Source organism: Zonotrichia albicollis, chromosome 6, assembly GCF_047830755.1.
Source record: "Zonotrichia albicollis isolate bZonAlb1 chromosome 6, bZonAlb1.hap1, whole genome shotgun sequence".
NCBI lineage: Eukaryota > Metazoa > Chordata > Aves > Passeriformes > Passerellidae > Zonotrichia > Zonotrichia albicollis.
Window position 1 is genome coordinate 39,916,544 of NC_133824.1, and position 9,787 is coordinate 39,926,330.

General features: G+C 55.0%; 1 protein-coding gene across 4 annotated transcripts in view; it reads right to left on the reverse strand.

The window, feature by feature from the left end:
• The window catches only part of DUSP8 (dual specificity phosphatase 8), a 47,068-nt gene extending 40,661 nt beyond the window's left edge, over nt 1-6,407 (reverse strand). The window contains exon 1 of one of the 4 annotated variants that reach the window (XM_074543305.1): nt 6,206-6,407. The gene's annotated coding sequence lies outside the window, so the exon portion shown is untranslated. Of the gene's footprint in view, nt 1-4,909; nt 5,121-5,203; nt 5,575-5,753; nt 5,892-6,205 lie in introns of those variants that run through there. The other 3 variants (XM_074543306.1, XM_005486552.4, XM_074543307.1) reach the window with 3 other exon arrangements.
• Between the last annotated feature and the right edge of the window lie 3,380 nt (nt 6,408-9,787).

The window sequence follows — 9,787 nt, forward strand, 5'->3', positions numbered from 1 at the left end:
TGACGTATATGTGCACTTTAACCCCAGTTTCAAAAAAAACCCAGAGATGTATCATGACATCCACCCAGAGATTAAACATCCTCCAACTCATCTCCATGCCAGCAGGTCTCACTCAGCCCTGCTTCTGAGCCGGCAAGTGACAGCTGGGGTGATCACACCAAGCCCTGCTCCTCTTGGGCTGGCTGACCCCAGCTAAGACCAGTTCAGACACCCTCACCTTCCCACCTGTGCTGCTGGACTCCAACAGAGCTCACCCTTGTCTTTGCATCAGGTACTGCTGAATGAACCTTGCTCAGGTGCCAGACAAAGAGGCAGCCAAGCTCAAAGCAGAAGGGATTGTGAGGGTGACACAGAATTAACAGGCATCAGCATTCAGCAAGCAAGCGGAGAATGCGTCGATCTATTTTTAACGGTACAATGAGAGTGCTTTACAAAAGGATGTGTCTGGGGAGATTCTGCCCAGTCAGAGATTTGCATTCGGGTTTTTTTGCAGCAGTCAACTTCCCTCGATGTGTGGGAGGCATTTTGTCTCTTCACCACCCCACGGAGCAATTCAGAGGCCCTGGCTCGGTTTTGGCTGGAGGCTCATCCCTCTGGGTCACCTTCCTGCCCTGGGTCACCTTCCTGCCCTGCTGCATCCTTCTGACTTTCCACCAGAAGACCTGACCTGACGTGAGCAGCAGGTAAGGTGTACAGGACAGGCCCAGGCTTCCCTGGCTTCTGGGTGCCAGCCCTGCTGAGCCAGTGGGGACATCTCTGCGAGGTGCCCGACAGCAGCAGAGTGGTTAAAGTGGCTTCTCAGGGGCAGGCTCCAGGCAGCAGCGCTGGCACCCTCTCTGCACCAGCCCTCCACTCAGCAGCCTCAAGTGCCGAGCGAGGCTCGGGCTGCGCCCGTCCGCTCCCCACGCAGGGCTGCCGGCCAAGGCAGCGAGGATGGCATGAATAACTGCACTCAAGCCACGGCTCGAGGAGGACCAGGCTGCCATTGCAAGCTTGGAAATGAGGGTTGTTAGAGGCAACGCAAGAACAATCAGATGTTGTAGACACTTCTTGATTGCTTCTTTTCAGCAGAGATGGAGGGACCCTCTTTGTCTGGAGGGTCTGGATTTCAATGGGAGACGCGTGATTCACGCAGGCACAGGTTTAACGTGTGGAAAGGGCTTGACTTACTCGATGCAAAAAGCCTGCAGTGCCCTAATAGACTGAAATTTCTCCCCGAGCTTCTGCTGCATCAGCTGAATTACCATGTGTTAGCTGTAGACAGCAGAGCTCCTCAGAGAACTAAATCCCCTATTAAAGAGCTGAAAAGAGGCGAGCTGAAAAGCGGGGATGCAGGCACACTGCGCACCTCCGTGGTGCCGGATGAGTAATGCGGGCTGACAGAGACGGGCCGGAAAGACGCACTGCATCATTAGCAGGGCTGGAGGACGTGGTGGGGCACAGCATGCCAGGGTCATGCTGTCACTGGGGCCTCCATGCAGGATCAAAGCAGTGGTCCACCTCATTCATGTCCCCTCACCAGCACTGCCTAATAACAGGTATCCTACAAAAGCCTGGGAGAAGCAGGGCGGTGGGTATTTATGGACTAGTCATGCAATAATTTAGGCTTAAAGGGACCTCAGTGGTTCAGCTGGTCCAACCCCTCTCTCCCTTAAAGGAGAACGAGCATCAACACCAGAACGGGTTGTCTTGCCCTTCTGTTGCCAAATGTCTTGTTCCCAGTCATCAGTGGACTCAGAAAAAATTCCCCCCGTAACTCAGCATGCAAAAACCCTGCACAGAGAGCCCCTTTTGCAAATTGCTAGAGGGCCTTGAAGGACTCTGGAGAAATTCCTGAAGAACACAAAGTCTCTGACCCAAGAAAAGGCTTTATTTAAAGGAAACACAGTAAAGGCAAACAAGACATATATGCACATATTAGGGAACCATATGCTCTTTCCACACACAAAAAACAGCATGGAGAAAGGCCTAAGAGGAGTGTGAAGAAAAGAGGAAATCAAAGAAGGATTTCTGGCCCCAGATAGGTTCCTGGGAGTCTCTTAAGTTTAGGCTTAGTGCACACAGCCCCTACATTTCTGTCCTGTTTACAACAGGAGACTCTATGTACTGGATCTGCTTCCAGTGAGCACCTCCAGGTTCTCCTCTGAACCCAGCCTGTGCTACCACTTCACCTTTTTTCTGAAATGCTGATCCTTCCATGACATCATGCAAATAATACCCATTGCTTTGGGAAACTGGAGATCCAAAGCACCACAACCAACCCCACAGAAGCCCTGGGCAAAGCAAGGAAAGAAGCCTCCTGCACATCAGCCTAGATTAACTTGTCCAGCTGGGTCTAGAAAGCCCCAGAGGAAGATCCAAATAGCAGAGAAGTGGAGCTGGCCATCCTACAAGAGTCATGGCAGTCTGCAGCACAGTCTGAGCAGGGCTCTGTGCTGTGCACAGTACCCCAGCATAGCCCACCTTACTCTTAATCTCCTTTCTTGAAAGGAGATTGTTGAGAACCAAAGGAGTGTCTTGGACAGCATGGACCCAAAGGTTTGGGGCAAAAAGTCTAGAAACATCTCTCAGAAGAGAAAGAGATGTTTTCCTCTCCATGTCCTCACCCTAAAGAGGAGACAGGGTGACCAAGGCACTGACCATGACCAGAGCTTGGTATGTTCCACCATGGTCTCAGCTCTGGCCCACTTCTGGCACAACAACTGTGCCATGGGGGTGGGACACATGTCACGGTCTCCCCCTCCATCAGATGAGCAGGCAAAGCCATCACTGGGGTGCACTACAGCACTCACTGTCCCTGCAGGAGCCTGCTCTACCACTGATCACACCACAAGCTCTGCCTGGTTTTGACAGCAGCCCTGAAACTAGCAGTGCACGGCATCCTGGCACAGTCAGTTTTTAGCCTCCCTCACACTCCCCTGGCTGCCTTATAATCCTGAAGTACACCCAGGTCTCCTGAGCAAGCTTGAGAAAATCTTGAGCACAGAGCTTGTTTAGCTTCTTATCTGATGAATGCTCCCAGGCCACTCATCTCCCTTCCAATTACGTCAGGTGCTCCTTCCCACTGGCATCAGGCGGGACAGGTGTATCTTCAGAGAAGAAATGTAAGGCTTGAAAAACAGGTTTTAAAACCCAGAGGGCATGGGGATGCAGAGGAGTGTCAAAGCTTTCCCCACAGTATGACTGCATTGCCGCTCTGGCTGCAGGAGTTTCTCTGCATAGCAGCAAGGAAAAGAGTGCAAGGAGACCCAGAGACCGTGTGCACCTGGGAATTTCTGCAACCACCTCCCCCTTAACACTGCCGTGAAACACATGGCAGAGGGTAAAACAGGCTACAGACTCTCCCTGGCTGTCCTACTGGGAAAGAGGGGTCAGCAGCCACAAGCTCCTTCTCTTCATCGCCTCCTTCTCCACCAGATTCAGTTTGCTGGCACAGTTTCAGTATGATGGCAGTGTCCTATGAGCCTGCACCATAAATCAGGGCTGCCAAATGCTGGAGCACCTCCTTTTCCTCCTCCCATCCTGGATAGTGTGAACATGCTCTGCACCTGACTGTGCCCAGGGCTTTGGGAGCTGAGCTGTGCACCACAGAAATGAACCTCTGATCCCCAAGAAAAGCCTTGTTTAAATGAAAGGAAGCAAATCCAAAGAGGAAAAACCCTCATCCCCCATGCAGATTACAGCAGCTGATGCAGAGGTATGGGGTAGGGATGGAATGGGGACTCACTCATACTCATGCCAAGAGAAGTCACTTCACAAATCCAGAGGCACAATGGATTTCCAGCCTTTGGGAAGTTTCCAGCATGTGGAGATTTCCTAGGGGAGAACAGGGTTGCACAGGAGAGAAGAGAGTTTTCTCCCACCTCTTAAATCCAATTTGGCAGCAGGGGACAGACAATACTGCTTAGTCCTACCCAGCCCTCGGGGGTGTTTTTGTAGTAAAAGTGACGTTGCATTTAATATTAGGTGAATATAAGCTCTCCAAAGGCTCAGTGGCTTTCTCAGTGAGGTACCTGGCACCCAGCAAAAACACACTGCAGACAAACATGGTGCAGTATTTGCAGGAATAATCTCCATGCAGAGTCCCCAGTGAATGCTCCTAAGGACTCTGGCCACTTTGCTCAGCTCTCCCAAGCTTAGCTGAGGATAGACTTCAAAGAACAATGCTAGATCCAGGTTCTGCTTGCCTTATGTCTAAGCAAGGACAACTGAAAGCCACGGGAGGAAGACTTGGGTTAGAAGACTTTTGGTGTGAGCTGCTGACATCTCTGCTTGGAAACCTTCCAGCCTCAGGTTTGAGCCTCTCAATTGTGCTGCCAATAGACCAAGGGCAGGAATATCTGCGTGCTGCCATTGCAAAGAGGCATGTGGGCATCCCTGTGCTGCTACACTCTCGCCTGTCTACTCTTGTCCCAGCCATTTAGACAATCCTGCACATCCAGGCTCTGCCACTGTGGCTGTGCCATGCAAAATTTGGGACAAGACACCGGCAAAGTCCTTGAGGGTGTTTTAAAATCCCAAATACGCTATGGTCAGGAGGATTTTCTTGGTGGCACAGCTTATTTCGTTTCGGGAGCTGTTACAAGCAAAATCAAAGCGAGTGCAGGAACCGCCATGCAGACCCAAACCCCAACAAACCTCTTCTGCAGAGAGAGTCCTCCCGGCACAGCCGCCCTCCGACAGCGCCAGCAGAGGCACACAGAGGCAGGGCCAGACCCAAAAGCACCGATTCCTCCCGAAAACAAAGGTCCCCACAGCCGCCTTTGGGCGCAGGCAGCCGTGCCTCCAGCCCTTGCCTCAGCGCGGGGGGATGAGACAATGCAAGCCAATGTCAAACACCACTCCACGGGCAAGCTGCTCTCAAGGTTATCATGGCCCCTGCACTGCCAGGTGCAATCCTCAGCGCTACCTGCTCGGATATCCTCGCTCTTTCCTGCAGGAGAGGGTCTGCCTTACTCGCCCAGATCACAGGGAGATGGAACCTCTGGCAACCATTCCCAACGCATTCGTCATCGCCAGCTGCTTGGGACAGGGATGGTCTCTCCTACATATGCTTATGCAGCACCTAGCTCCCAGCAGGGAGCTGTGGATAGCTACCGCAATCCGAGGGATAAACGCATCCATGCCTAGAAAAATCCAAATATCCCTATCAGAACAGCACTGCACCGCGTTCCTCCTTCCAACGAAACCGCAAATTACTGACCTGTGCACAGAGCTCCCCCAATGCAAGCTGAAGCACTGACATCAGCTTTTGCTGTTGCTCAGGAATTTAATTCTGGGGGAGGAGAAAAGGGAGGGGGGAGCAGGAAGGAGAAGGAACTTATTTATCAATATGGGAAATAAACAGGAATCTTTAAAAACAAACAACGCTCAGCACAGAAAGCAACATTTACCACTATATAATGATTAAGGGTGTGTGGGGGGTGATCAATCGGTCCAGGCACATTAGGGGAGGTGCAGTGGATTTTCATAAACGAGCAGCTTAACTCGTTAATCGCGAGCAGCGCCTTTGGAGCCGCAGCAACGAAGTCTTGCATGAAAACCCCCGCTGCTGAACACATGCCGGCTTCGTTTAAACGCCAAGGACACAGGGCGACACTCCAACCTCTTTCATCATCAGAAAAACCACAGCGCTGTTAACACCGCTTCCCCAAACACCAGCCCTCAGCCCCGCCAGAAAGCCCCTCCACCCGCGACCCCCGGCCCGGCAGGACAGCGGCGATTCCGCGGAGCTTCCCGAGCCCCCTCCTCACCTGCACCACGGCCGCCCGGCAAGCGCGCACCGCCGAGGCAGGGTGGGATTTCCAGCGCCCCCCCGCCCGAAAACAAGCGCAGCATCCCCGACATGCGCGGCCGCGGAGCGCCAGCCCACCCCCCACCCCCCCCCCCAGCCCCCGCTTCTTTCCCCAATCCCCGCCGTGGGGCTGCTCCCTTCCCAGCCCCGGCACTTCACACGCATCATTCTCGCTCGCACCAGAGCTGTTCCAGCGCTCACGGCCGCGAAGCGCTGTTCCACTGCACACACACGCACATACACGGGCACATGCTGCCGCGCTGCCCGCCGCCTCAGGGCGCGATGCCGGCTCCGCTCCCCACACTGCGCGGGCGCCCCGCACCGTCCCCCGCGCCCCCTCCCCGCCTGCCCCGGGGCGCAGGGCCCCGTCCCGCACGGCCACGGCGCGGACGCGGCGGGACGCGCACTGACCCGGCGCGGCGGGCTCGGCGGCCGCCCCGCTCCGCTCCGCGGGCTGTCCGCTGGCGCGGCCGCTGCCGGCGCCGCAGGGCCCGCATGCCCTGAGGGGCGGGCGGGGGGGGCCCGCTCCGCGCTGCTCCGCGCTGCTCCGCGCCGCTCCGCGCGCCGCCGGGAATGCGCCGGCGATGAGGTCATGCCTCGGGAGCGAGCGGGGGGGGGACGGGGGAAAGGGAAAAAAAAAAAAAAAAAAAAAAAAAAAAGAAGAAGGGGAAAAAAAAAAAAGAGACAGCGTTGACGTCACCCGCAGCCAATCAGCGCGGGCGGCGCAGGGCAGGGTGACGTCAGCCCCGCGGGCGCGGAGCGGCGCGCAGGGAGCGGGCGCTGCGCCCCGGGGCCGGCGCCGCTGAGGGCTCGGGGGCCCGGGCAGAGCGGGCCGGGCTCTAACCGGGTGCACCCGCCAGCCTGGGACACCCCCGAGCCGTGCCGCTCCTGGCGGAGAGCGCGCTGCCGTGCGGTTCTGGGTCACGGATGGTTCCCGGGCTGCCTGGCGCTGCGAGGCTGAGCCGAGAGCGCTCCCGCAGCTGGGCCATCCCTGCCGCCTGTCACCCCTCTGCCTGCTGAGCTGGAGCAGCCGGGACCTGCGGGGCGCCCCACGGGACTCATCCACCATGGGGTGCCCAAGCTGCAGAAGGACAGGCGTAGGGACAGCGCGGTCTTGGAGGGCGGCATGGTGAAGTGTGACCAAAAAGCAGGAGGAGTCTGTCCCACGGGTCAGTTTCTGGATGGATGGAGTGGGCTCCATCCCCATCCTGGAGCTCAGAGCTCCCCATCCTGCTGCGGGTTTGCCAAAGAACTGGCCTGGTTACACGGCAGGGGCTCTTCTCTGCCCTTGGCCCTGGTGTGGCAGCTCCAGCTTAGAGAGGGATTAGGGTTTAGGAGCTTAGGTTTTGCTGGTTCTTAGGAAATGAAGGGAACCTTCCTCCCTGCCGATACGGATGCCGGATGTTTTAAAATTAACTCTCATGTCTCCAGACACGCGGCCGGCAGCTTGCTCAGGAACGTCGAGCTCCCACAGTAACTGGCGGCAAAATCTTTCCCAGAAATGTCATTTCTCATAAAGCACCAGAGGTATAAACCCCGGGGATGCTAAAAAGTCTCCCCATTGCATAAGCAACGCTGAGTTCATGCCCTTCTCCTAAGCGCAGAAAATCAGCTCACCCAAAGCTGTCAGCAGGGAAACTTTTACAAAATGAGGGATATTCTACCTAAACTCATGGGTTTCAGCCCAGTTATCATAATGAGTGGCAAGATGCTGGGGTAGCATGGGCACTCGCTGCTTTAGTGGCATGAGAACGCTTGGTCCTGGTGGGAGCTGGAGCAGCAGCATGACCGGCATGGCTGAAACAGAGCCTTTCCTGCTGGTTTTCCTGCCCAGATCCCTCCTTGTGGCCATGCAAAGCACCCAGATGGGGAAAACCAGAGAAAACCTGGGGAAAACCTTCTCTTACCTCAGCTTCGGGCTGTTTCCTCCCCTACCCAACGCTCCTTTTCTTGAGCAAAGCAGGAAAAAAGAGGGGGAAAGGAATGAGCCTGAAAATCCCAAAGCTTCCTCATAAAAGCTGTTATCTAGGCAGAGAGCCATGACCTCACAAAATCTGCTGAAGGAAGAGGATTTAAACAGGTTTTTTTCCAAACTCCAGTTAAAATCAATGTTTCCAATACTGGACCTGGCACATCCCAGATGAGCTGTCAGGAAGATTGTTCCCTGTCTGTCCAGTGGCATGGCACAGGGGAGAGAGTGGGAAGCAGATGTAAGAGGTACGTCGAGTTTGCAGCAGGCAAGGGATGGGGAGGTGATGAGGATGGAGTGTCCTGAGGGACACCCTTGAACTGTACATTCCAGCAAGAGACCAAGCTGAGCTCCCTCTTGAGCCTTCATCCCTGGCAAGCTCTCCCCAGCTAATCCGTGGGTGCCCCTGCTGCATCCCTGGCTGATGCAGACACAGGAGATTTGCCCCACACAAATCCCCACTGGCAGCAAACAGGAGGAGCAGCTCCAGCGGGCTGGGGACCAGCGGGACACGGGTTCTCACGGCCACGGGAGTGGCTCCAGCCCACGAGCCTGCATCTCTCCCACGCCCACTGCTTCTGCGAGAGGCGCTGCCGCCAAGCGCCTGGTGGGGAGAAACCAAAACAAATGATTCACTGCTGCTAAACTGCTCCCGGGATCGCAGGGGCCGGGAGCAGGCGTCAACTGAGGCTTGCAAAACCTACCTGCCTCCCAAAGCTGGGAGCTAACCCTGTTTGGATCCCAGTCCTGCTCAACCTGATATTCTGGCGCTTGGGTGCGGGCCCACGGCTGCATGGAAGTGGGCAGCCAGCCCGAGCGAGGGCAGCGCTGCGAGCACACCTGGTCAGCTCTGCATGGCTCGGGTCATCCCTATCACCCCTGTTTTCCCCAGGGGAAATTAAGCTGGGAGAGCCAGGGCAATGCTGTAATGGTAAGGCAGGCAGAACAAAGCAGGCTCGTCTCTAAGCTCCATCCACCAGATGTGAATCTATTGTCTCAGCCCCAGGACCATCACACCCCCCTCTCGTCACAGCCATCACCAGCTGAGCAAAAATTACACAGCAAGGTGCTTATGGATAAAGGAAAGCACTCTGTTTCAGGTAAAGCACTTAAAAATTAATTCACCCCGCTCAGGTTTTTCCTCTCTCCCAGATTTCAGGCACATCCAAAGATAGATTGCATCCCAGCTACATGTTTCAAATGCAAGTTATGCTTGTACACGTAATAGTTCTTGCTAAAACGTTTTCCAGGCCCCCTAATTGCCATGGCAGGCCAAGTGCAGAAGAGTGCAGCAGAGCCTTGTGCATGCATCCTGCAGGGATTAAAATTGGAACCTGATCATGAAGGAAACTAAAACTAGGAAAAAGGAATTGCTGCCAAACCAACTTTCTTATCCATCAAAAAAAGAGAGACTTTTGTCAACTTGCAATTTCTTTAAATGGCCAAATAATTTTTTTTTAACCTATCCTAGTTATTTAGATGCAGTTGCTTGCACCACTGGCTGAGCAGCATCCCATCACCTTCGCTCAGCAGGGCTGGCTGTGGCACAAGACGCTGTGTTCCCATTGCAGGGGGTATTGGCACCTCAAAACTGTGCTGATAGCTGAGGCCAGAGTCAGCCTGGGGCTGGAACGGCTCTGCTTCTTCCAGCCTTGGTGGGTTCCACCATGTGCTTGCGTGTCACCCTTGCTGTGACGTCCTGGAGTGGGGCACAGTGTGGTGCTGGAGGAAGGGGCTTGTCAGGCTTTGCATCCCTTGTTCTGTTCATAAAGAAATGTGTTGGTGTGGTGAACTCCACATCCACTTTGAGAAGGGCATCATTCCCGTCTCTGGTGCCTGTCCATGCTGTCCCAGCTCTCCCACCTCGTGTCTGGGATGGACACACAGATCCCTGTGCACGCCACCTTCTTCCTGCAAAGTCCCAAATGGTGTCACTCATAGTGAAGAGAGCTGACACGCTTAAGCAGCAAAAGGCACTTACAGCATCACCAGGCAGGTGTGTTTCTCACACAGGGGCTGCCCTG